The sequence below is a fragment of the Sus scrofa genome, chromosome 6, assembly GCF_054392235.1.
Source record: "Sus scrofa isolate SSC_HxYL_T2T_F1_AM1 chromosome 6, Sscrofa_HxYL_maternal_Yorkshire_Landrace_v2.0, whole genome shotgun sequence".
Lineage (NCBI taxonomy): Eukaryota > Metazoa > Chordata > Mammalia > Artiodactyla > Suidae > Sus > Sus scrofa.
This window is the reverse complement of record NC_139388.1, coordinates 165669813-165697745: the sequence shown is the minus strand read 5'-3', so window position 1 is coordinate 165697745 and position 27933 is coordinate 165669813. Positions and strand designations below refer to the sequence as shown.

General features: G+C 38.0%; 1 protein-coding gene, 1 non-coding gene and 1 pseudogene across 5 annotated transcripts in view; 1 reads left to right on the top strand and 2 right to left on the bottom strand.

Moving 5' to 3' along the window:
- The window catches only part of FAF1 (Fas associated factor 1), a 438758-nt gene that overhangs the window by 345061 nt on the left and 65764 nt on the right, over positions 1–27933 (bottom strand). The gene's annotated exons all lie outside the window — the stretch shown is intronic.
- LOC146402970 (small ribosomal subunit protein uS5 pseudogene) lies at positions 497–6848 on the bottom strand (annotated as a pseudogene).
- On the top strand, positions 14262–14365 carry LOC146402969 (U6 spliceosomal RNA). Its single transcript, XR_014808793.1, has one exon. It is a non-coding gene; the product is annotated as a U6 spliceosomal RNA (small nuclear RNA).

Genomic DNA, 27933 nt, shown 5'->3' with positions numbered 1-27933 from the left:
CCTAGGAGTGCTAGGACATGGGTTCAATCCCCTGCCCGGTACAGTGGGTTAAGGATCCAGCATTGCCGAAGCTACAGCTTAGGTCTCAACTGCAGCTGAGATATGATCCCTGGCCCAGGAGCTCCATACACTGAGGGCAGCCAAAAATGCAGGGGGGGCGTGGAAATAGTGAATTCCTGATAAAGAGATGTGGCAAACACCATCTTTTTCCAGATACTGGGAGTGAGATAGCTGTAGCTTGGAAATGACATCAAAAGTAGCCATGGCAGAGTTCCCGTCATGGTGCAGCAGAAAGGAATCCAACTAGGAATGATGAGGTTGTAGGTTCAATCTCTGGCCTCGCTCAGTGGGTTGAGCATCCAGTGTTGCCGTGAGCTGTGGTATAGGTTGCAGATGCAGCTCGGATCTGGCATTGCTGTGGCTGTGGTGTAAATTGGCAGCTGTAGCTCTGATTTGACCCCTAGCCTGGGAACCTCCATATGCCATGGGTGAGTCCTTAAAAAGACCAAAGACAAAAAAAAAAAAAAAAAAAAGTAGCCATTGCAAAGTTGCCCAGGGTGGCAGTGCAGCCCCTGGCAGAGGTGTGACAGTCCTTAATTTCAACCATAATCAGTAGCTTCTTGGCCACAGTGGTTGAGACAACATCAGTGCCACTGGGGGCGGGGATGAGGCACACCAGCACAGAGTCACGGCAGCCAGTCACCTTGCAAGGGACAGGTATGGGGCTTGCCACTCTTGTTCTCCTAGCAGCCTCACAGTACAGGGATGATGAAGAGCTTGGCCAGAATAATGGCCCTGTGGATGGCAGTGGCTACATCTTAAGCACCTGACACCCAAAACAGCATGTCCATTGTAATCTACAATGGAAACAAATGTCTTAAACCTGGCCCACTGGCCAGAACAGGTATACTTTTGCACAGGCATTATCTTCAAAACCTCATTCTTGAGGGATGCACCCAGGAAAAATCAATGACCTAAGATTCCTTGATGGGCAGAAAAAAGAGATAGAGCTCTTCCAGGGATTTGATTTTCATGTCTTTGACCAGGTGGCCCAGCTTGGTAAAAGATATTTCATGCAATGGAAACAATAAGAAAGCTGGGGTAGCAATACTCACATTAGACAAAGTAGACTATAAAAGAAAGTCTGTAACAAAAGACAAAGAAGGATAATGTAATGATAAAAGGATCAATAATAATAAAAGGCTCGATACAAGAAAAGGATATAACATTCATTAACATATATACACCTATGAAATGGGTACCTAAATATATAAAGCAAATATTAAAACAAATTAACACAACAGTAGTAGGGGACTTTAACACTCACTTACATCACTGGATGGATCATCCAGACAGAAAATCAGTAACAGTGCTCTTAAGTGACATATTAGACCAGTTGAACTTAATATCCAAAGACAGCAGAATACACATTCTTTTGAAATGTACATCAAATGCTTTCCAGGATAGATCACATGCTAGGCTACAAAACAAGTCTCAATAAATTTAAGAGGACAGAAAATAAATCAAGCATTTTTTCCAACCACAATGGTATGAAGCCAGACATGGATTCGGGGGGTGGGGGAAAGAACAGTAACATGTGGGGGAAAAATGACAAGCTACTAAGAAACCAACAGGTCAATGAAGAAATCAGAAAATACCTTGAGACAAATGAAAAGCAAAACTTTACAAAACGTATGGGATGTGCAACAAAAAATAGTTCTAAAAAAGAAGTTTATAGCAAGCCAGGCCCACCTGAAGAAAAGAAAAAAAAAAAAAAAAACTCAAACAAACGACCTAACTTACCATTTAAAGAAACTGTAAAAAGAACAAAGTCAAGACGGAAGGAAACAATAAGGATCAAAGAAGAATTAAATAAAATAAGAGTCCAAAAAAAAAAAAGATCAATGAAACCAAGAGCTAGTTTTCTGAAAATATTAAAAAAAAAATTAAAACAAAACAAAACAAAAAAAAACCTTTTAAGTTTTAGGCTGAACAGAAATAAAGAGAGGAGTTCCCATTGTGGCTTAGCAGGTTAAGGACCCAACACTGTCTACATGAGGATACAGGTTCAATCTCTGACTTCACTCAGTGGGTTCAGGATCTGGCACTGCCCTAACCTGCAGCACAGGTCACAGATGCCACTCTGATCCAGGGTTGCTGTGGCTGTGGCATAAGCCCCAGCTATAGCTCCAATTTTACCCCTGTGCAAGAGAGGATTCAAATAAAACAAGAATCAAAGAGGAGAAGTTACAATCAATATCACAGAGATATAAAACATCATAAGAGACTACAGAAAATAGTTATATGCCAACAAATTGGATAACTAAAAGAAATGGAGGGAGTCCCCATTGTGGCACAGTAGAAATGAATCCAACTGGTATCCATGAGGACCTAAGTTAGATCCCTGGCCTTGCTCAATGGGTGAAGGGTCTGGCATTGCCACAAGCTGTGGTGTAGGTCGCAGATGAGGTACAGATCTCTCATTGCTGTGGCTGTGGTGTAGGCTGGCAGCTGTAGCTCCAATTAGACCCCTAGCCTGGGAACTTCAATATGCCATGGGTGTGGTCCTAAAAAAACAAAAAACAAAAAAAAATAATAAAAATTTTTAAAAATAAATTTAGAAAAATAAAAGAAATGGATAAATTTCTAGAAACATACAATTTTCCAAGACTAACTCAGGGAGAAACAGACATTCTGAACAAACTGATCACTAGTAGTATATTGAATGAGTAATCAAAAAACTCTCCCAAGAGTTCCCATCATGGCTCAGCAGTTAACAAACCCTGCCAGTATCCATGAGGACATGGGTTCTATCCTTGGCCTTGCTCAATGGGTTAAGGATCCAGCATTGCCGTGAGCTGTGGTGTAGGTCTCAGACACAACTCGAATCCAGCATTACTGTGGCTGTGGCATAGGCCAACAGCTACAACTCAAATTCAACCTCTAGCCTGGCACCTCCATGGGCTGCTGGTGCACCCTCCCCACCAAAAAAAAGACAAAAAGAAACTTTCCCGTATAAAGAACTAATATCTAATCTTCTCAAACTATTCAAAAAAATTGAAGAAGAGAGAACACTCCCAAATTCATTCTCTGAGGCCACCATCACCCTAATTCCAAAATCAGACAAAGACACTACAAAAAAAAAAAAAAAAAAAAAAGAAAAATTACAGGGAGTTCCCATTGTGGCTCCGTGGTAACAAATTCAATTAGTATCCATGAGTATATGGGTTTGATCCCTGGCCCTGCTCAGTGGGTTAAGGATCCGGTGTTGTTGTGAGCTGTGGTGTAGATCACAGACATGACTCAGATCCAGCATTGTTGTGGCTGTGGTGTAGGCCTACAACTACAGGTCCAATTTAACCTCTAGCCTGGGAACTTGATATGCTGCAGGTATAACCCTAAAAAAAAAGACAAAAAGAAAAATTACAGGCCAACATCTCTGATGGATATAAGTGCAAAAATTCTCAACAAATTGAACCAAATTCCTCAATACATAAAAAGTCATATGCTGTGATTGAGTGGGATTTATTCTAGGGATTCAACGACGGTTCTATATCACTAAATCAATCAATGTGATACACCACACTAACAAAAGGGAGGATAAAAATTACATGATCATCTCAATAACTGCAGAAAGGGCATTTGATAAAATTCAACATCCATTTATGATTAAAAAAATTCTCATCAAAGTTCGTACAGAGGGAACATATCGCAACATAACAAAGGCCATGTATGGAGTTCCCATTGTGGCTCAGTGGGTTAAGGACCCAATGTTGTCTCTGTGAGGATAAGGTTTGATCTGTGGCCTCACTCAGTGGGTTAAGGAACTGGTGTTGTCATAAGCTGAGGTGTATGTCACAGGTGTGGTTCAGATTCAGTGCTGCCATGGCTGTGGCACAGGCCCCAGCTGCAGCTCCAATTCAACCCCTGGCCTGTAGTGTCCATATGCTGCAAGTGTGGCCATAAAAAGAAAATAAATAAAAAATAAAGGCCATATATGACAAACTCAGAGCTAACACTATACTCAACAGTGAAAAGCTGAAAGCATTTCCCTGAGATCAAGAACAAGATAAGGATGCCCACTCTTGCCACTTTCATCTTACATAAAGCTGGACATGGAGAACAGACTTGTGGTTGCCAAGAGAGAAGAGCATGGAGTGGGATGGACTGGGAATTTGGGGTTAATAGATGCAAACTATTGCCTTTGGAATGGATAAGCAATGAGATCCTGCCGTATAGCACTGGGAACTATATCTAGTCACCTATGACAGAACATGATAACGTGAGAAAAAAAAATGTATATATCTATGTGTGAATGAGTCACCTTGCTGTACAGTAGAAAACTGACAGAACACTGTAAACCAGCTATAATGGAAAAAATAAAAATCATTAAGTAGTTAGGAACAACAAAAAAATAAAGCTGGAAATCCTAGCCACAGCAATCAGATAAGATAAAGAAATAAAAGGTATCCAAATTGGAAGGAAAAAAGTAAAAGTATCACTATTTGCAGAGAATACAATACTATATATATATAAAACTCTAAAGACTCCACCAAAAAAAAAAAAAAAAAGGTTTAGAACTAACAAGTGAATTCATTAAAGCTGCAGGATACAGGTTTATTATGCAGCAATCTCTTGCTTATCTATACAGTTATCAAAAAGGAAAAACAAGAATACAATCCCATTTAAAATCCCTTCAAAAAGAATAAAATACTTAGGAATAAACGTCACCAAAGAGGTGAAAGACCATACTCTGAAAACAATAAAACACTGATGAAGGAAACTGAAGAAGACACAAAGAAATGGAAATTGAAGATGACACAAAGAAATCATATCCATGGATTAAACAAATCAATATTGTTAAAATGTCCGTATTACCCAAAGCAATCTACAAATTTAATGCAATTCCTATCAAAATACCTAGGACATTTTTCACACAACCAGAATAAATCATCCTAATATTTACAAAGAACTACCAAAAGCCCTGAATAGTCAAAGCAATCATGAAAAAAAAAAAAAAAAAAAAAAAAAAAAAGAACAAAGCTGGAGATATTATGCCTCCTGAATTCAGGCTATACGACAGTTGTCAAAATATGGTACTGGCACAAAAATGAACAAAGAACAATGGACTAGAATAGAGAGCTCAGAAATAAATCCAGAAACATACTGTCAAGTCTATGACAAAGGAGGTAAAAACATACAATGGGAAAAGATAGCCTTTTCAATAAGTGGTGCTTAGAAAACTACAGAGCTACATATAAAAGAATGAAATTAGAACTTTTCCCCACATCATACAGAAAAATAAACTCTCAATGAACTAAAGGCCTAAATGTAAGACTGAAAATCCTAACACTTCTGGAAGAAAACATAGGCAGAACTCTCTCCAAAGAGAGAAGTCTGGGGAAGTAGCTGGTGATTACCTTAGGCGTATTTCTCTAAACTTTATATTATCCATTTGCAAAATGAAGAAAACACCACCTAGTTACCTATTTCACAAAATGGTAATAGAATGTATATAATCTTCTATATATGTTTTTTATAGCATCACCATATAATCCAGCAATCCCACACCTGGGCATATATCCAGACAAAACTCTTAATTCAAAAAGATACATGTAGACTTCCCGCCATGGCACAGCGGAAACAAATCCAACTAGGAGCCATGAGGTTGTAGGTTCGACCCCTGGCCTTACTCAGTGGGTTAAGGATCTGGCATTGCCATGAGCCGTGGTATAGGTCACAGACATGGCTCAGATCCTGCGTTGCTGTGGCTGTGGTGTAGGCCGGCTGCTACAGCTCTGATTCCTAGCCTGGCAACCTCCATATGCCGAGGGTGCGACCCTAAAAAAAAGATTAAAAAAAAAAAAAAAAAAGATACATGTACCCCAATGTTCATTGCAGCACTATTCACAATAGCCAAGACATAGAAACAACCTAAATGTTCACTGACAGATGAATGGATAAAGATGTGTCTGTTTGTATGTGTGTGTGTGTGTGTGTGTGTGTATGGAATATTATAAATAATACACATATATGGAATATTAGCTACAAAAAAAGAAATAATGCCACATGTAGCAACATGGATGAACCCAGAGTTTATCATATTAAGTGAGGTAAGTCAAGGAGAGAAAGACAATTATATCACTTATACAAGGAATATTTAAAAAATGATATAAATGAATTTATTTACAAAACAGACTCACAGACAGAAAACAAACTTATGGTTCTCAAAGGGGATCATGGGGGGAGGGGAAGTGAGATAAATCAGGACTTTGGAATTAACATAAACACACTACTATGTATAAAATAGGTAACAAGGGCCTACTGTATAGCACAGAGAACCAGATTCAATATTTTATAATAACCTATAATGGAAAAGAACCTGAAAATATATATGTATAACTGAATCACTTTGCTGTACACCTGAAACTAACATAATATTGTAAATTAACTATGGTTCAATTAAAAAAAGAAAAGGAGTTCCCCCTGTGGCTCAGTGGGTTAAGGATTTAACATTGTCTCTGTGAGGATGAGGGTTCGATCCCTGGCCTCATTCAGTGCCACAAGCTGTGCTCTAAGTCACAGATGCAGCTCGGATCCAGTGTTGCTGTGGCTGTGGCAAAGGCCCCAGCTGCAGCTCCAATTTGACTCCTGGCCCAGGAACTTCCACAGGCCACAGGTACAGCCATAAAAAAGGAAGGAAGGCAAGGACGGAGGGAGGGAAGGAAATTTCAGAAAATAAAGGTCTATCAAAATTAATCAACTTCCAAACAAAATGCCTAGATCCTGATTCCCTATACTTCAACACTACAAACCCATTCCTCAACACTTCTGTATTTACGTAACATTTCTATAAATTTATTTATTTATTTATTTATTTATTTATTTTTGTCTTTTGTCTTTTTTGTTGTTGTTTTGTTGTTGTTGTTGTTGCTATTTCTTGGGCCGCTGCCGCGGCATATGGAGGTTCCCAGGCTAGGGGTTGAATCGGAGCTGTAGCCACCGGCCTACGCCAGAGCCACAGCAACTTGCGGGATCCGAGCCGCGTCTGCAACCTACACCACAGCTCACGGCAACGCTGGATCGTTAACCCACTGAGCAAGGGCAGAGACCGAACCCGCAACCTCATGGTTCCTAGTCGGATTCGTTAACCACTGCGCCACGATGGGAACTCCACATTTCTATAAATTTAATTATTGTCAATAAGGACGAGAGCTAATTTAATAAGGAGGATAATCTTTTCAAAAATGGTGCCGAAAAAACTTGGATATCCATTCAGGAGAAAAATAAAAAGAACTTTAAACTCACTTTATAAACAGAAATTACCTCAGAATGAATCTTATATGTTAACATAAAAGCTAAAACTATAAAACTTCTAGGGAAAAACACAGAAGAAAATCTTTGTGACCTTGTGTAAGGCCAAGGATTTCCTAGATAGGACACAAAAGCGTGAAAAAGAAAAAAATTCATAAACTGAACTTCATTAAAATTAAAACCCTGGAGTTCCCGTCGTGGCGCAGTGGTTAACGAATCCGACTAGGAACCATGAGGTTGCGGGTTCGGTCCCTGCGCTTGCTCAGTGGGTTAACGATCCAGCGTTGCCGTGAGCTGTGGTGTAGGTTGCAGACGCGGCTCGGATCCCGCAAGTTGCTGTGGCTCTGGCGTAGACCGGTGGCTACAGCTCTGATTCAACCCCTAGCCTGGGAACCTCCATATGCCGTGGGAGCGGCCCAAGAGAAGCAACAACAACAACAACAAAAAAGACAAATAAATAAATAAATAAAATTAAAACCCTGTTTTTCAAATGGCACCATTAAGAAAATGAAATAGTAAGCCATATACTGGAAGAAAATATTCATAACACATACACATGACAAAGGTTTAGTATATATGTATGTATTCATGTATGTGTGTGTATATACATATATTTATGAAAAACTGCTACAGTTAATAATTAGCAAGAAGAAAAACAGTGCAAATATAATACATAAAAGATCTGAATGGATACGTCACCAAAGAATATAAATGGTCTATAAACAATGGAATTTTTCCTTGTAGACTCTTTCCGTGATAATGGAAATGTTCTATATATTGATGGAGGTATTAGTTACACACGTGTATAGAATTGTTAAAATTCATCTAACTGCATACTTAGGATCCATGCATTTCACTTATAAAAATTATAATAAAAATATTCAATAATGCCTAGTGTTAGCAAATATAAACTTTTTCATTTATAAATTGGTATATTTCTCAAGTGCAACCAGGCAACACTTAACAAGTTTGAGCAATTTCACCTCTAGAAATATATCACAAGAAAACTGTCAGACAAGTAAATAAAAGGGTATTTACTGTACCAGTGCTTTATTTATAGTAAAGAAAAATTAAGATGAATCTAAATGTATGTCAATAGAGGATTAAATAAATTACAGTTCACCCTGCAATGAAGTACTAGTCAGCTGATAAAAAGTTATAATGTGGGTTATTAAAGTAACCCCGGTACTGACACTACGTATTACTGAAACTGGAAGTCTCAGGATCTAGTCACTTGGTACACAGGTGTCATACTTTGACAAAAACAGCTAACAGTAAACATAAAATATGAGATGATATATCCCAACTACAGTATTACCATGGCCAAAAGATCTGAGCAGTAATGGCTCTACTGTACCTGTTTTTAGAACAGATCTAAAAGAATAAGGTTCGGCAACAACACAAGCCAGCAAATGTAAGATACTAGTGCTGACACACTGAATTCTGAATTCCCCCAAAAATATTTATGTAAAATTCTGTATTTTACGCATTTTTTTCATCCACAGGTTTCAAAATATTTTAACATATTTGTGATCCAAAATAGTTTAACAAAAACCAATATATGCACCAATGTGCAAACTTATACATAAGCATAGGGGGAAAAAAAAGACTAGAAAAATATACCAAAATGTCAAAAGTTGTGTGTAAGAGTGCAAGTGACTTTCTCCTTTTACATTTTACATAGTTTCCAAATTTTCAATAATACTGTTCATGTATTTAAACACAAATATTTATATTTTTAAAATATATGGAGTTCCCATCATGGCTCAGTGGTAATGAACCCAACTAGTACCCATAAGGATGCAGGTTCAATCCCTAGCCTCACTCAATGGGTTAAGGATCTGGCACTGCCACGAGCTGTGGTGTAGGTTGCAGACACAGCTCAGATCTGTCACTGCTGTAGCTGTGGCATAGGCTGGCAGCTGTAGCTCAGGTTCGACCCCTAGCCTGGGAACTTACATACGCTGCAGGTGTGGCCAAAAAAAAAAAAAGAGGTGTATATATATCGTGGCCTGGTGGTTAAGGACCCAGTGCTGTCATTGCTGTGGCTCAGGTAACTGCCGTGGTATGGGTTTGATCCCTGGCCCGGGTACTTCTGCATGCCATGGGTAAGGCCAAATATGTGTATGTATATACATATACATATATATATGGTTTACTTCTATTAAATACTTTCACGCACACAAGCACATTTAATAGAAGTAAACACAAAAGAAACAAACTAAACCTAGCTATGTTTTTCATTTGTTTTTCTGCCTGTAAGGTTTTAGTAAGAAGAAAGATAAGAATAAGACCCTTAGGCCTTTGACTAACAAAGAAAAAAAAAGATATGAAGTTATTTGGGAGCAACAATGTGAATTAACGAATCAATTAATATGACAAGATGAAAGACATGGAAAGAATAAAAGGCAAGATAGTAAAAAAAAAATTCTATTAAGTTATTAAGGTAAAAAGAAAAACCCAGATACAAGGCATAAAATTTTAAAGAGATCAATCAAAAGCATGACTTGAATAAATTAATGATTCCAAAACTTCACTCTGACCATGTGTTTCTGTTTCCTTTCCATCAAACCTTCCTACCAGCTGCTAAGCAATATCTGACTAAGTGCTGGACTACTATACTTCCTGCCTAACTAGGAATGCTGGACCATTACATTTCCAGACTAAGTAAGAGATCTGGACTCTAATACATTTCCTGACTGACTAGGAATGCAAGGGCCTCACTGTACTTTCTAACTTACTTGGAATTCAGGAATACACTTCACTTATTGACCAAAAATGTAAGATTCCGTTATACTCTAAGTATATTGAGTTTTTTGTTACCCTAAACAGGATTTCTGGGTCCAGATACACTAATTGTACTGAGCCTCATTAACACTAAGAATATTTAGTCCTTTTATATTGACTGACCAGAACCAGTCAGTCTCTTGCGGATTTTGAGCTCTGAGGTCAACGGAATCCAAAAAGTGAAAGACAGGTACAAAAGAACTAAGGGTCTGAGTAACGGTTTCTTCAGAACAATAATGTATTGTTTTTCATTGATAGGTAGTATATAGCTCATCATTTGAGGTCTATTGCAAAAGAACACTAATTTGTAATCCAAACCAATATTACAGTCTATATCTCTCTCAAGTATGTATTTAAATGTTTCATGTATTAATGAAAAAATAATTTTTGGATTATGAGTTGTCAAATTGAAATATTGACACACACAAAATTCTCGTCTGACTTCTCTTAGCACTCTCTCTCCTTTGTTCACTATACTCAGGCCTCATCAGAGTTCCATCTCTTTCTCAAACAATCATTGGTTCTCACCCAGGCCTTTACGTTTGCTCTTCTCTCTGTCTCTTCTCAGATCTTTACATGGTTGTCTCCTCGTTCCCAGGTGTTAGCTAAAATGCTACCCCATAAAATAACCTTACCTGAATCCACAGTATAAAATAACCCTCTCTATTTCTTTAGTCCTGTTTGGTTTTCTTCACAGTATTATTTTCTAAAGTTATACTGTATGTTTATAAACTTATTTGCAGATAATCTGGCTCCCACTCACCCAAGACTGTAAGTTCCAATAAGAATATGGATCTTGTTGGTCTTGTTCACGACTCTACTTCCAGTGGTCAGAAAAGTGCTGGCATATAGTAAGGATTCAATATATTTAAATTAATCAATCAATAAGTGAAGGAGATAAATTCATTTTGGCTTATATATTAGCTTTATAGAACACATCACGGCAAGAGGTGGGAGTCGAGATGTTACCAATGCCACTTGTCTTTGTCTGAAACCAAAACCTAAATTTGCTACTCGACCTTCAATACTAGTAAACTCAACTTATTTTTAAGACACTGAAACAAATGTGGTTACAATGAAAAATATATGTCCACAGTAGGTACTCAGAGGTAATTATGTCACTTTTTCCTACTAAATCTGGACATGACCCCATAAAACTTAACACACTTCTTCAGGCAGGCACTATCTATTGCCTTTGAACACAGTGAGAAAAAAGAAAAATCAACAGAATTGGCTTACATGTTAAAACTATTTGCCATCTCTAGTATAGTGGAATCTGAATCTAGAGTCAGAAGACCTGTATTTCAAGTGTTGGCCCTCCAACAAATGTCAGTATAAGGATGAAAGCAAAAAATTTAGTCAGAAAAGGTAGATACACAGAATCTGAAAGATAGAGAAAAGGTGGCAGAATCAATGAATTCTAGATCCTAGTGTGCTTAATGGATTCTCCACGTCAGGTTATTAAAGGGTATGAGATGAAGTGGGAAAAAGGAATATTTGAAATTAAGATTACAAAGGACGGGGTAATAATTGGTAATGAAAAGGTTAAGAAAAAGATTATAAAAAAAAGGTGCCTAAGGCAGTATAAATGTTTGACAGGCTAGGAGGAAGAAAAGGTTCTAAGTGCCAAGGGATGGTCCTGCAAACAAAGAATTTAATACGAAAAAAGGTACAGATTATAAAATTTGGTAGGACTTCCAGGTAACTTAACAATGGCTGCCTATCAATCATGTGATTTTTCTTTCTGTGTCATTTATCAATTTACTGGCTCACATTTGAATGCACACTTAAATTATGTTCTAGGAAAGGAAAGCAAAAAGGAAAGGGAAAAGGAAAGGAAGAATTCCTTTAAATATTTTTCTTTTAAAGAGCACAATCTTAAACTTTCTCAGTAGAGGGCACTAGAAGGATACAGCAGAGGGAACAGGCTTTCCTGCAGTTTCTCGCTACAGCATGGTAGCAGGTGGTGAGTAAGGCTACCCAATGGAACTCTGCCCCAGTCATGCACATAGGCCCAGAGTGTGGCCTTTCTGCAACCTTGCAGTCTTGACCTAGTGATAATCTTTTCATGGCCCTTTCATCAAAGAACCCAGTGTTCAAAGGGCCTTGCCCAGCCAGCAGTAACTTGAATCCCTCTACAAGCCTGTGTACACAGCTTGCCTGTGCCTAGAGGGTTCCCAACTCCATGCAAGCCCACTGAACAACCCACATTACTGACTGCTGATATGCTCCCCACTCTGCACACCACAGAGTGTCAATTCCTTGCCCAGTAGCTATAAACCACTTCTTTATTTATTTATTTATTTATTTATATTTTCCCACTGTACAGCAAGGGGATCAAGTTATCCTTACATGTATACATTACAATTACATTTTTTCCCCCACCCTTTGTTCTGTTGCAACATGAGTATCTAGACAAGGTTCTCAATGCTATTCAGCAGGATCTCCTTGCAAATCTATTCTAAGTTGTGTCCGATAAGCCCAAGCTCCCGATCCCTCCCACTCCCTCCCCCTCCCATCAGGCAGCCACAAGTCTTTTCTCCAAGTCTATGATTTTCTTTTCTCAGGAGATGTTCATTTGTGCTGGATATTAGATTCCAGTTATAAGTGATATCATTATAAACCACTTCTGGCTTGGCCAGTGAACTTCTCTTCTAGTGAGGGAGCTGAACAACTTCTCCAACAAGGTCTGAACCCCTTCTAAGTATGTCCTTCCTTGAGTACTCTCCCTCAGCTCTATGGTACAATACAAAGTCTCCTCAGATTGTATCCTTACTCATTTACGGTAGGTAATAATTCACTATACTGAACTTCACCATTTAACCTACTTAGTGACTTTTCTATATCTTGACTGGACCCAAACTGTTAACACCATCTGTAACGATACACAACAGGGAGAAAATAAAGCTAAACAAAGAGGATGTTGAAACTTCAAAATAACTATGAATAAAAAGAGAAAAATTAACAAATCCCAGTGCATGATCTCTCATACCCCTGGTCCTACCCCAACCCAAAAAGAGAGACAGGAAAAATGAGAAGACAGAAGAAGGAAGTTAGAGAAGGAGATTAAAATTGCTCTAAAACTTATGCCTGAGAGCCTCAGTACAGTCTGTCTGAAAACACTAAAAAGTATATAAACAGATCAAAGCAAAGGTCACAAGAAAGGGACTTCCAAAAAAAGCACAATTTAAAAGGGGAGATGTAACCTACAGGGCAGCCTAGGAAACACACAGATTCTGCAAAGAGCAAAAAAAGGCAAAAAGAAAGTGATGGCAATCAAGTGGAAAAAAGGGGGAAAAGCCAAAAGAGAATCATAAAACCAAACCAAAACCATACTCCTCACCACCTCTCCCACCAGCCCCACACACATCAAAACCAACCAACCAAAAAAAAAAAAAAAACTGGCTAAAGTATCTGAACTTTGCTAAACTGACAGAAGAGGGCGCCATTAAATAAAATCTTGTAAGTCAACCTATTACCATAAAAATGCACACACAACACAAACTAACAAATATATGAGGCATGCAAGAAATGAAATTTCACAAGTATCTATTAAAGAAAATTTCCTCCTACAAAACACCACAAAGCAGAAAAAAATCTGTAAATCAATATTACAAAATATACTTAAACAAGCATTTAAGGATTTACAAAGTCGCCTTGAATCAGAAAATTCAAAAACTGAAAAATAACACCAACCAAAAAAAAAAAAAAGGCAGGGAAAAATGAAAGAAAGCTGATGTTATCCAGGAGAAAAATAAAGAAAATTCTCTCAGAAATGAAGGACAGGGAGTTAGTTCCCATCGTGGCCCAGCTGAAACAAATCTAACTAGTATCCATGAGGACACAGGTTTGATCCCTGACCTTGCTCAGTGGATACGGCACCCGGCGTTGCCGTGAGCTGTGGTGTAGGTCGCAGATGCAGCCTGGATCCAGCATTAGTTGGTGTGGCTGTGGTGTAGGCTGGCAGCTACAGCTCCAATTAGATCCCTAGCCTGGGAACTTCCACATGTCTCGGGTGCGGCCCTAAAAAAGACAGAAAGACAATTAAAAGAAAGCAAAATGCTGGCTTAGAGAATACTTGAAAATTGATAAATCATGTAGTAGAATCACGAAAAGAAATATGAGGCTAGGAGCATTTTTTTTAAACATTTAACTATAGCGCTCGCTTGAACAGAACATATACTAAAACTGCAACAATACAGAGAAGATGAGCATTGCCCCTGCACAGGATGACATGAAAATTCACGAAGTGTTCCGTATTTTTGGAAGTATCTCAGAAAACTAAATATAAAACTACCATATGACCCAACAATCCCACTCTTGGGCATATATCCCGAAAAAACTTTCTTTGAAAAAGAAACATGAACCCACATGTTCACTGTAACAGTATTTACAATAGCCAAGACATGGAAACAACCTAAATATCCATCAACAGATGAATGGATTAAGAAGATGTGGCATATATACACAACAGAATACTACTCAGCCATAAAAAAGAACAAAATAATGCCATTGGCAGCAACATGGATGGAATGAGAAACTCTCATACTAAGTGAAGCAAGTCAGAAAGTGAAAGACAAGTACCATATGATATCACTTATATCTGGAATCTAATATAAGGCACAAATAAACCTTTCCACAAAAAAGAAACTCTTGGACTTGGAGCACAGACTTGTGGTTGCCGAGGGGGAGGGGGAGGGAGGAGGACGGACTGGGAGTCTGGGGTTAATAAATGCAAACTCTTGCCTTTGGAATAGATAAGCAATGAGATCCTGCTGAATAGTGCTGGAAACCATATCTAGTCATTTGTGATGGAGGATGATGGAGGATAATGTGAGAAAAAGAATGTATGTATGTGTGACTGGGTCACTTTGCTGTATAGCAGAAAATTGACAGAACACTGTAAACCAACTATAACGGAAAAAAATCATTTAAAAAATAAATAAAAGTTTAACTATAAAAGTGACCTCAAGAACAAAAACATAGGTCTCCTTAAATACAAGAAAAATTGTAACTGTTTATAAAAGCAAGCATATTTCACAGAAAGCACAGCAAATACAACAAAGCATGTATAATTACAAAATAGTATAGCACTAACCAAATATCAATCAAACTAGTGAATACAAATAGTCTTAACTTTTAAAAAAATATTTTCAGTGCAACTCATGAAATGAACTCAATTATATACTATATATAAGAAATACACCTAAAAAAAAGTAATTCAAAATGACTAAAAATAGAATTACAATTAAGGAGTTCCCGTCGTGGCGCAGTGGTTAATGAATCCGACTAGGAACCATGAGGTTGCGGGTTTGGTCCCTGCCCTTGCTCAGTGGGTTAACGATCCGGCGTTGCCGTGAGCTGTGGTGTAGGTTGCAGATGCGGCTCGGATCCTGCGTTGCTGTGGCTCTGGCGTAGGCCGGTGGCTACAGCTCCGATTCAACCCCTAGCCTGGGAACCTCCATATGCCGCGGGAGCGGCCCAAGAAGTAGCAACAACAACAAAAGACAAAAAGACAAAAGACAAAAAAAGAATTACAATTAAAATACCAGGCTAATGGAAACGCAGAGAGTAGGGGCAGCCATCAGACATTAGATAAAACACAATTCAAGCCCAAAGCATTAAATGTGACCCCACTTCACTCCACATACACATGTATGAAATACACTGCAATCACCTTCATGAAGAAAAAAAATAGGAGACTTTTAAAGACACAGAAATATACTAAATAATGAGATTAAATATACTACTCTCAATAATGACAAATAGACAAAAGATAATAAGGTAGAAGATCTTATAAATATATATTAAATTCTACATTTGTTAACAGAGAACAAATCTCTCAAAAGCCAAAGACACATACACAAAAGTCAATCATATGTGAGGTCCCAAAGAAACATAACTGTCTCAAAATAGAATTATTATAAATAATACTCTCTGAATGCAACACAATGGAACTAGAAATTACTAACAAAACAAGAAAAGAGGAAGGACCATACATCTGAAATTTTTAAATGAACTACTAAACCTTTGTTCAAATGTAAAGAAGAAATACAAACTGAAATTGAAGCAAGATAATGACAACCAATTATTAAAGAAAACAGACTGCTTCCAAACTTATAATGGAGAGCAAAAGCACAAATACACAACTTTTCTAGAACCAACTAGAATGCTAAGGTCACAGGGCAAACAACTGGCCCAAAAATCTAAGACAGGTACACGCAGAGAGAGAGACAATGTAAGCACTGGCTTACTAAATAATAATTACACTAGGGTGATCCGTGATCAACAACTTCATAGAGGCTAACAATACACTGGTGAGAAAGTTAATGCAATTATAGGGAGGGCATCTGCAAGTTCCTGCAGGCTTTTACTCCTTGAACACCATAAAGTTCTCAAGGGAAAAAAAAAAAAAACCTGGCAAAGTCCTATGAAAGTACTTACGTGTAGAACAAAGATAAAGGAGCAGCAGACAGTGCAGGAGAGGCACAAAAGTCCTCCAGGACTCTTGCATCTCCCTCACAAAATAAAAGCCTTAATCTGAGGGGGGAAGGGCAACAAACATTCTCACCTTAGGGCACCTATGATATCTGTGGTGACTAGAAGAAGAGAAAAGGTGGGGAAGAGAACCTTCTGCCTCAGGAAGAGGAGCCGGAAAACATGCTGGGTTTAGAAAGTGTAGCTGTAAGGGACAGGAGCTTTGCAAAAGCCACAAACCTAAGCCCCAGGGATTTAATGCTGTATAGCACTAAATGTACTATCAGAAAGACTGTAGAAGACTGATGCATTATCAGAAACAGAGCATGTCCTCCAGTCCCAACATCCAGGACAGCTAGCAGAGTAATAAGCAACTTGTAAGAGATACACACCCTCTGTGAAGCACAGCTCAGAGAGAAAACCAAAAGCTGAGGGTAGAATGAGCACTAAAAAAAAAAAAAAAAAACTCTATCAAACTAGTCAACACTCTAAACACAATGCATCATGAGAGGAATTTGAAGTCTTTGGTATAGTGAGAAAAGCCATAGAAGAAATAAGTCTCAAGTACAACCCAACTCAAAATGAGATCAAATCAAACATCTACAATAAAATCTTAGCATAAAGAAAGGCATGCCAATTTCCAGACATAAAAAATATTTACTGGGAGTGGAGTTTCCCTTGTGGCTCAGCAGTAACCAACCCGACTAGTACCCATGAGGAGTCGGGTTCAACTCCTGGCCTCACTCAGTGGGTTAAGAATCTGGCATTGCTGTGGCTGTGGTATAGGCCAGCAGCTGCAGCTCTGATTGGACTTCTAGCCTGGGAACCTCCATATGCCACAGATGCAGTCCTAAAAAGACAAATATATATATTTTCCAGGAATTCCCTAGTGGTGCAGCAGGTTAAGGATCCAGCTTTGTCACCATAATGGCTGGGGTCACTGCTGTGGCAAAGGTTCAATCCCTGGCCCAGGAAGCATCCAAAAAAAAAAAAAAAAATTTACTTTAGTCTCTACTATCCTACATAAAATGTCTAGCTTTCACTAAAAATTGCAGAGCATACCAAAAGGTCAGGAAAAACAGATTTGCAAGTGACAAGCAATCATCAGAAACAAACAGGACACAGATGTTAAAGCTGACATGGAAGTTTAAATGACTATGATTAAAATATTAAAGGCTCTAACAGAAAAAACAGACAACATGTAAGACCAGATGAGTGATTCCAACAGAGGGAGAGACTATGCGAGAAATAAAAAACACAGTAACAGAGACAAAGAATGTCTTTAACAAGCTTAACAGTAGAACTGACGCAAGGAAAGAATCAGTGAACTTGAAGACAAGTCTATAGAAATCACTCACATTGAAACACATGGGGGTAGGGGGTAGGAAGATGGAGAAAAAAACAGAACAGAGAACTCAAGAGCTGCAGAACAAAATCAAAGCATTTATATAAGAAACATGGAAGAAGAGAGAAAGAAAAGAGCAGGAAAAAATGGTAACAAGAATTTTCAAACCCAACTAAAGAGAACTGGTGGTTGCACACTGTGCATTCACTCAATACCACTGAATTGTGTACTTTAAAATGGTTAACTGTATGTTACGTTAAAAAGAAAAAAGAACATTCAAAGCCACAGATCTAAGAACACCAAGCAGGGTTACAAAAGCTACACACACACACCCTTAGGTGGACCGTATTCAAACTGCTGAAAACAAACACAAGGAGAACATCTTGAAGGCAGCTAGAGGGGAGGAAAAAGACATTGTTCCAGAGGAACGAAAATAAAAATAGCAATAGACTCCAGAGACCATAAAAGCTAAGAAATAACAGCATGACATCTTTAAAGTGATGGATGGAAAAAAACTGTCAATCCAGAATTCCATACCCATTGAAAGCATCTTTCAAAAAATTAGAACAAAATAAAAATTTTCTCAAACAAAAAAAACTGAGACTTTATCACCTATAAACCTACTCTACAAGAAATGTTAAAGAAAGTAGTTCAGGCAGAAGGAATATGATATCAGTCAAAAACTTAAACTTGCAGAAAGAAATTAATGAAATTAAAATTGTTTTCTCCTATTTTATTGCTCTACATGACACCTATCTGATGAAAAAATAATGGCAACACAGAATATTTTACAGAATACTCAAAATTAAAATACATGAAAACAACAGTACAAAAATGGGTTAGAAGAGTTGGAACTATAACACTGTAGGACCATCATACCACATATAGAGCAGTATGCTATTATTTAAATGTAGATTCTGATGACTCAAAGATGAGACAGTAAAACCTAAGACCACTACTAAAAAAAAAAAAAATTCAAGAGGTGTAATGATAAATTGATAAAGAAAAAATTAATGGGCAAAGGTTTAATGAAAAAGAAGGTATTTGTATAGTCCCAATGTACCTTTCAATAAGCTATTTACTGATTACAGAGGTAGAGAAATCTGAGACTTCACTTTAACCAAGTATCAAAGTTAACATCACGAATAATACGACATATTGACCACATGTACCTCCTGTGACATTGAGAAAGATGCAAAATTACATCTGTGGTATTCTTGCCTAGAAGGTATGTGCTCAACCTATCATGAGAAAACATTATTGAAATTTAAATTCAGGTATGCTACACAATACCTGAAATATCATGATCTTCAAAAAGTGCCGTGGTCATAAAACAAAGAACAACTGTGGGAAAAAAATCACAGGTTAGAGGAGGCTAGGGAAGACATGAAAACTAAATGCAATGTGGCAGTTCCTGCTGTAGCACAGTGGGTTACGGATCCAGCACCATCTGTGAGACACTGTAAGTTTGACTCCTGGCCCAGCCACAGTGGGTTAAGAATCCAGCGTTGTCACAGTTGTAGCATAGGTTGCAGCTGCTGCTCAGATTCAACCCTGGCCCAGGAACTTCCATATGCCATGGGTGCAGCAGAAAAATAATAATAATAATAATAATTTAAAAACCTAAATGCATAGTGGATCTTGAACCAAAAAAAAATAAAATAAAACCTACATTAATAGAATATTTAGTGATATCCAAATAAGGTCTATTGTTTAGTTAACAGTATTGTACCAACAGTACAGTACAACAGTATTATTGTATTGTAACAGTATTATACAAATTGTACCAACAGTTACCAAATGTAATATAATTATGAAAGATGTTAACATCAGAAGTTTAATGAAGGCTATCAAGAACCCTGCACTATTTTGCAACTCTTCTATAAATTTCTAGCCTTTTTAGATATTCTCATGTTCTAAACACACATTACGTCACTATACTTTTTAAAAAATTCATTCTCTACACAGTATATCAATTACTAAGAAAACAAAAACCCCAAAATTCAAGCCAAGAATTTGTGAGAGTACTATTATTAGACTTGCCAGACTATAAAATACAGACTACAACTCAAGTTTGACATTAAATTTTCCGGTTAAAAAAGTCAAAATGGGAGTTCCTGTCATGGCACAGTGGTTAACAAACCCAACTAGGAACTGTGAGGTTGCGGGTTTGATCCCTGCCCTTGCTCAGTGGGTTAAGGATCTGGCGTTGCCATGTGCTGTGGCGTAGGTTGCAGACTCGGCTCGGATCCAGTGTTGCTGTGGCTCTGGCGTAGGCTGGCGGCTACAGCTCTGATTTGACCCCTAGCCTGGGAACCTCCATATGCCGCGGGAGCAGCCCTAGAAAAGGCAAAAAGATCAAAAAAAAAAAAAAAAAGTCAAGATGCCAACATGTAGGTAATAAATAACATGTTAATACATAAGGACTATTCAGATATCTTTTTTTTTTTTTTTTTTTGTCTTTTGTCTTTTTAGGGTCTCACCCACTGCTGGCCCACACCACAGCCACAGCAATGCAGGATCCTTAACCCACTGAGCAAGGCCAGGGATCGAACCTGCATCCTCATGGATGCTAGTCAGATTCGTTAACTGCTGAGCCACGGCAGGAACTCCTCAAATATCTTCAAAAACATGTTCTACATAGCTCCTGGCCATGGATTTATTAAACGTATCGGGTAATGCATTCTCCCAGCTACATCTAGAAACCAAATTATGCTTATCCATAAAAGCTTTCCTTACACACCATAGCTGGAAGTCATTTTAATTCTTTCGGCAATTACCACACAGCCTCTTTAACTGTGTGTGTGTGTGTGTGTGTGTGTGTGATATGAAGCTTCAGAGACAGGTGTCCCCACTGAGAGAAGAGGCTGTTAGGGACCAGAAGGGACTGGACCTCAGTTGAGCCTGAAAGGACAGATAACATCTAGGTGGTCAAAAGGAAGGGGGGGAAAACATCTATGGGAGACCTAAGAACAAAAGCTTGGTGGTAGGAATACATATGGCATGTTACAGGATGATTTGGCTGTTTAAAGTCATGCGTGCTCCAGAGTTATGGAAATTCATTCATAATAAAGAGGCACTGTCAAATGGCAGAGGGATTTCAGCATTAAGAAAGATGGCCCAAATTCTGTGACAGAAGTATTCAAAGAAGAACTTCACTGTTCAGTTTTCTGTAACTAAAACAGATATAGACTGACCTCAGTTAAGGTTGGAGTACCTTGGTATCTGAAGACCTATGAAGGTATATTAATCACTGTTTACCATGGAGAGAGATTTTTATCTTGACTATGGTTTTTTTTTTTTTTTTTTTTTTTGGTCTTTTTGCCTTTTCTAGGGCTGCTCCCGTGGCATATGGAGGTTCCCAGGCTAGGGGTCAAATCGGAGCTACAGCTGCTGGCCTACGCCACAGCCACAGCAACGCTGAATCCAAGCCGAGTCTGCAACCTACACCACAGCTCACGGCAATGCCAGATCCTTAACCCACTGAGCGACCTCAAGGATCGAACCCACAACCTCATGGTTCCTAGTCAGATTCATTCTACTGCGCCACAACAAGAACTCTGCCTATGATTTTTAAAAAAAAATTTTATTATAATTTACAATGTTCTGCCAACTTCTGCTGTACAGCAAAAATGACCCAGTCATACACATATATACATTTTTTTCTCACATTATTCTCCATCATATTCCATCACAAGTGACTAGATATAGTTCCCTGTGCTATAAAGCAGCTGACCATGATTTTTTTAAGACACAGAGCAAGCCTGTGTTTGAGATAAATCCATCCATAAGAAAGAAGTTTTAAATGAGCACTCCAAAAATATAATTTAAAAATTACTAAAACATCAAATTAAACAAAATCTATACCAAACAACAAAATCCAAAAATAGGAGTTCCCATCATGGCTCAGTGGTTAATGAATCTGACTAGGAACCATGAGGTTGCGGGTTCGATCCCTGGCCTTGCTCAGTGGGTTAAGGATCCAGCATTGCCATGAGCTGTGGTGTAGGTCATAGATGCGGCTCAGATCCCGCATTGCTGTGGCTGTGGTGTAGGCTGGCGGCTACAGCTCCGATTAGACACCTAGCCTGGGAACCTCCATATGTTGCGGGAGTGGCCCTAGAAAAGGCAAAATGACAGAAATAAATAAATAAATAAATAAATATAAATAATAAAACAAAATCCAAAAAGAGATTATCAAAAGAGAATGAAGTTGCTGAAAGTAGATCTTAAGCATTCTCACTTCAAAAAAAAAATTTTTTTAATTAGAAAAACAAATAAAAGGGGATGAGGAGTTCCTGTCATAGCTTAGAGGTAATGAACCCAACGAGTATACATAAGGATGCGGGTTCAACCTGTGGCCTCACTCAGTGGGTTCAGTATCCAGCATTGCCGTGAACTGTGGTGTAGGTGACAGTTGCTGCTTGGATCCTGAGTTGATGTGGCTAGGCCTGCAGTTGCAGCTCTGATTTGACCCCTAGCCTGAGAACTTCATATGCTGCAGGTGCGGCTCTAAAGAGACAAAAAAGGGGGGGGGGATAAAATGAGAACCTCAGAATACAAGAGGAAGAAATATAAATTTGTGTATGTGAACATTTTAAGTACGATTTTATTTAAAGAAAGAAATACAACTGAACCTTTTACAGAATTATATTACCATTAAGTAAGAAATTATTTTTAAAATGTCAGCATAAATATAAAGGGCTAATAAAAATGGGGAAAAAAATTTTTTTGGCCACACACAGCATGCACAAGCTCCCAGGACAGGGACTGAACCCATGCCACAGCAGTAGCCAGAGCCCCAGCAGTGACAATACAAGGTCCTTAACCCACTGAGCCACCAGGGAACTCCAAGAATAAGATTTTTTTTTTTTTTTTGGACTTTTTAGGGCCGCAACCACAGCATATGGAGGATCCCAGGCTAGGGGTCTAATCAGAATTGCAGCTGCCGGTCTATACCACAGCCACAGCAATGCCAAATCTGAGTCGTATCTGCGACCTATACCACAGCTCACGGCAACGCCAGATCCTTAATTCACTGAACAAAGCCAGGGATCGAACCCGAAACCTCATGGTTCCTAGTCAGATTCATTTCCGCTGTGCCACGATGGGAACTTGCAAAAATGGGAATTTTAATTGCCATATTATTTTTTCTTTTCAAGTACACACTGGTTTACGTCAGCTGATCCCTGAAACCAGCAGGAAGAACGCCGTCATCACATTTAAAGGTGTAACCACTAAACCACTGATTTTGCTGCAATGACATTTGGTTTAAACCACTTCCAGCAATAGAAATAAGTTGAATATCGTATCAAGGCAACCTGTTGAAAATAAACCCATTCTTTAAATCAAGCTAACCTGTAGGTTAGGAAGCTTTATAAAATATCAGGATCAAAATGCATCTGATTGAACTGAAGAATTTTAAAATCTAATCATTTAAATTTTTATTTTATTTTAAATGTTCAAGTCATAAGTAGCATATACTATTACTAATTTCAGAATTAGCATAAAGTCTTTGGCTTAGTTTTACAGCAATGAGGGGACTCCTACTATATATTTCATTTAAATAGTTTGTGCCCTGAAGCACAGGTTAGATAAATAGTACTAATAATAAATATTAGCCACATTTCCACATTTCATTTAACAACAGGAATATCATTTTCTGCAAGGTGACAAACACACTACATTCTTACTAGGTCTTAAGGCCTCTGAACTTTTATCTACAGTAGGTTTTATAAAAGAGGAAATGTTTGGTTCATGCAATAAACTAATTCTAGATAGTTTATATTTGAAGGAAAAGCAACAATACTTGAAGCAAAAACCAATGAAAAATAAGCAGAAGATCAAGTTGCAGCGTGGGAAAAAATGTGGACCTCAAACAGATTTGATTTGACAATGTAAACCACTGGCTGTAAGTTTAGTAAATGAAAACTGAAAAAACTTGAGTTTTCCTTTGAAAGGTAGAAAACAATTCTTTCATACCCACTTAATTATACACTAAGTAGCAATGTCTTTTTTCAATTAAGCTTTCTCTTGAAAGGCAGAACTCATGAAAAATCTCAAGTTGGGTTATACGATGAGTTTTCTTTACGGGAAAGTGAATGGTAGGTACAATCAGAAATAAGCAGGAGAGAAAAAAAATTTTTTTGAGATGCTGAGAAAAAAAACTGCAGAGGAAAGGATTTGGGACTAATATTTCCCAAAAAGCTACAACCATTAGAAACCATCAAAATTTTATTGGTGAGATAATGAAATCAGCCCAATCCTACTCCCTATGTATCTGGGTCACCCTCTTCCTCAAACCTTATGTTTGCCAGATAATGAAGACAAATAACAGTAAGAATTAAGGCAAGGACTTTTCAAATGCACAAATAATGGAAACTTAAAACAGACTTAAAAATATGTATCCCCAGGTTCACAAGGATGGTTCAACATATGCAAATCAAACAATGTCGTACACCACATGAACAAGAGAAGAGTCAAAAACCACATGATCATCTCAAAAGATGCAGAAAAAGCATGTGACAAGGTCCAACATCCATTCATGATAAAAATTCTTACCAAAGAGGGTATAGAGGGAACATACCTTAACATAACAAAAGCCATTTATGACAAACCCACAGCAAACATAATGCTCAAGGAAGAAAAGCTGAAATCCTTCCTGCCAAAATCTGGAACAAGACAAGGATGTCTACTTGCACCACTGTTATTTAGCATAGTATTGGAAGTACTAGCCACAGCAATCGGACAATGAAAGAAATAAAGGATATCCAAATTGGAATAGAAGAGGTAAAACTGTCACTGTATGCAGATGACGATACTATATATAGAAAACCCTAAGGACTCAACCCAAAAACTACTCAAACTGATCAACAAATTCAGCAAAATAGCAGGATATAAGATTAACATTCAGAAATCAGTCACATTTCTGTATACTAACAATGAAATATTAGAAAAGGAATACAAAAATACAATACCTTTTAAAATTACACCCCAAAAAATCAAATACCTGGGAATAAACCTGACCAAGGAAGTGAAAGACTTACATGCTGAGAACTATAAAACATTTATCAAGGAAATTAAAGAGAATTCAAAGAAATGAAAATATATTCCACACTCCTGGGTTGGAAAAATTAATATTGCAAAAATGGCCATACTACCCCAAGCAGTCTACAGATTCAATGCAATCCCTATCAAATTACCCATGACATTTTTCACGAAACTAGAATAAAGAATCCAAAAATTTATATGGAACTACAAAAGACCCAGAACTGCCAAAGAAATCCTGAGGAACAAAAACCAAGCAGGAGGCCGAACTCTCCCAGACTTCAGACAATACTACAAAGCCACAGTCATCAAGACAGTGTGGCCCTAGTACCAAAATAGATATACAGACCAATGGAACAGAACAGAGAACCCAGAAATAAACCCAGACACCTATGGTCAATTAATCTTCAACAAAGGAGGCAAGAATATAAAATGGGAAAAAGACAATCTTTTCAGCAGGTGCTGCTGGGAAAACTGGACGCTACATGTAAATCAATGAAACTGGAACACACCCTCACACCATGCACAAAAATAAACTCAAAATGGCTTAAAGACTTAAATATAAGACAAGACACCAAAAAACTCCTAGAGGAGAACACAGGCAAAACATTCTCTGATATCAACCTTACAAATGTTTTCTCAGGTCAGTCTCCCAAGGCAACAGAAATAAAAGCAAAAATAAACCAATGGTACCTAATCAAACTGACCAGCTTTTGCACAGCAAAGGAAACCATGAAAAAAAACAAAAAGACAACTTACAGAATGGGAGAAAATAGTTTCAAACAATGCAACTGACAAGGGCTTAATCTCTAAAATATATAATTTATACAACTAAACAGGAAAAAAGCCAACAACCCAATTGAAAAATGGGCAAAAGACCTGAATAGACACTTCTCCAAAGAAGATATATAGATAGCCAATAAGCACATGAAAAAATGCTCAATATCACTGATTATTAGAGAAATGCAAATCAAAACCACTCTGAGGTACCACCTCACACCAGTCAGAATGGCCATCATTATTAATAAGTCCACAAATAACGAATGCTGGAGGAAGTGTGGAGAAAAGGGAACCCACCTGCACTGTTGGTGGGAGTGTGAAATGGTACAACCAATATGGAAGACAGTATGGAAGTACCTCAGGAAACTAAATATAGAACTATCATATGACCCAGCAATCCCACTCTTGGGCATATATCCAGAAAAAACTTTCCTTGAAAAAGACACATGCACCCGTTATGTTCATTGCAGCACTATTCACAATAGCCAAGACATGGAAACAACCTAAATGTCCATCAACAGATGAATGGATTAAGAAGATATGGTATGTATACACAATGGACTACTATTCAGCCATAAAAAAGAATGACATAATGCCATTTGCAGCAACATGGATGGAACTAGAGACTCTCATACTGAGTAAAGTAAATGAGAAAAAGACAAATATCATATGATATCACTTATATCTGGAATCTAATATATGGAACAAATAAACCTTTCCACAGAAAAGAAATTCATGGACTTGGAGAAAAGACTTGTGGTTGCTAAGCAACACGGGGGGGAGTGGGATGGACTGGGAATTTTGGGTTAATAGATGCAAACTCTTGCCTTTGGAATGGATAAGCAATGAGATCCTGCTGTATAGCATTGGGAACTGTATCTAGTCACTTATGATGGAGTAGGATAATGTGAGAAAAAAGAATATATATATATATGTATGTGTGACTGGGTCACGTTTCTATACAGTAGAAAACTGATAGAACACTGTAAATCAGCTATAATGGGGGAGAAAAATCATTAAGAATATATATATATGCTAGAGTTCCCATTGTGGCTCAGTGGGTTAAGAACCCAACTTCCATGAGGATATGGGTTTGACCCTGGCCTCACTCACCGGTTAAGGATCCAGTGTTGCTGCAAGCTGTGGCATAGGTCATGGGTGCAGTTCAAACCTGGTGTTGCTGTTGTTGGGGTGTAGGCTGGTAGCTCTGGCTCCAATTCAACCCCTAGCCTGGAAACCTCCACATACCACAGGTGTGACCCTCAAAAAATAAAAATAAAATAAAAACATTAAAAAAATACGTATGCTATAATAAAATCAGTCAAATAAGCATTTATTAAGGAACTACCATGTACCAAGGCAAAATTAATAAGAAATATAAATCCTTTCCTCTAGAATCTTTTAAAAATCTACTTGAAAACAAATCATAAACATATTTAAAATATCATTATGTAACTACAGCAAAAGTACTTTCACTTGACATGAAATTAGTTGTGAGTGATAAAAAGTACAGGAATTCAGAAAAGAATAATACATGGGATATGGAAAATCTTATAACCTTAAAATACAATTCTAAAGCTATCAAAATTCTTACAGAGAGACCTGGGTTCAAATTCTCACTTTTTACCCCTAGTCAGCTGAGTGAACCTGAGCAATTTATTTAATCACTGAGCCTCAGTTTCTCCTATATAAAATAAATGTAATACCTAGGAGTTCCCATTGTGGCTCAGCAGGTTAAGAAGCTGAGGTTTTCTCTGTGAGGATGTGGGTTTGATCCCTGACCTCACTCAGTTGGTTAAGAATCTGGCATTGCCACAAGCTGCCGGTTTAGCTCACAGATGCAGCTCAGATCCAGTATTGCCAGTGCTGGGGCATAGGCCCCAGCTGTGATTCTGATTTCTACCCCTAGCCCAGGAACTCCCATATGCCTCAAGTGCTGGCCATAAAAAGGAAAAAAAAAAAAAAAAATACCAGAGTTCCTGCTGTGATTCAGTGGATTAAGGATCCAACTGCAGTGGCTCAGGTAACTACAGAGGTGCATGTTCAATCCCAGTCTCAGTGCAATGAGTGGGTTAAGGATCCCACTTGCTGCAGCTGTGGCGTAAGTCACAGCTGCAGCTCAGATTTGATCCCTGGCCTGGAACTTTCATATGTCGTGGGTAAGGCCAAGAAAGAAAAAAAAA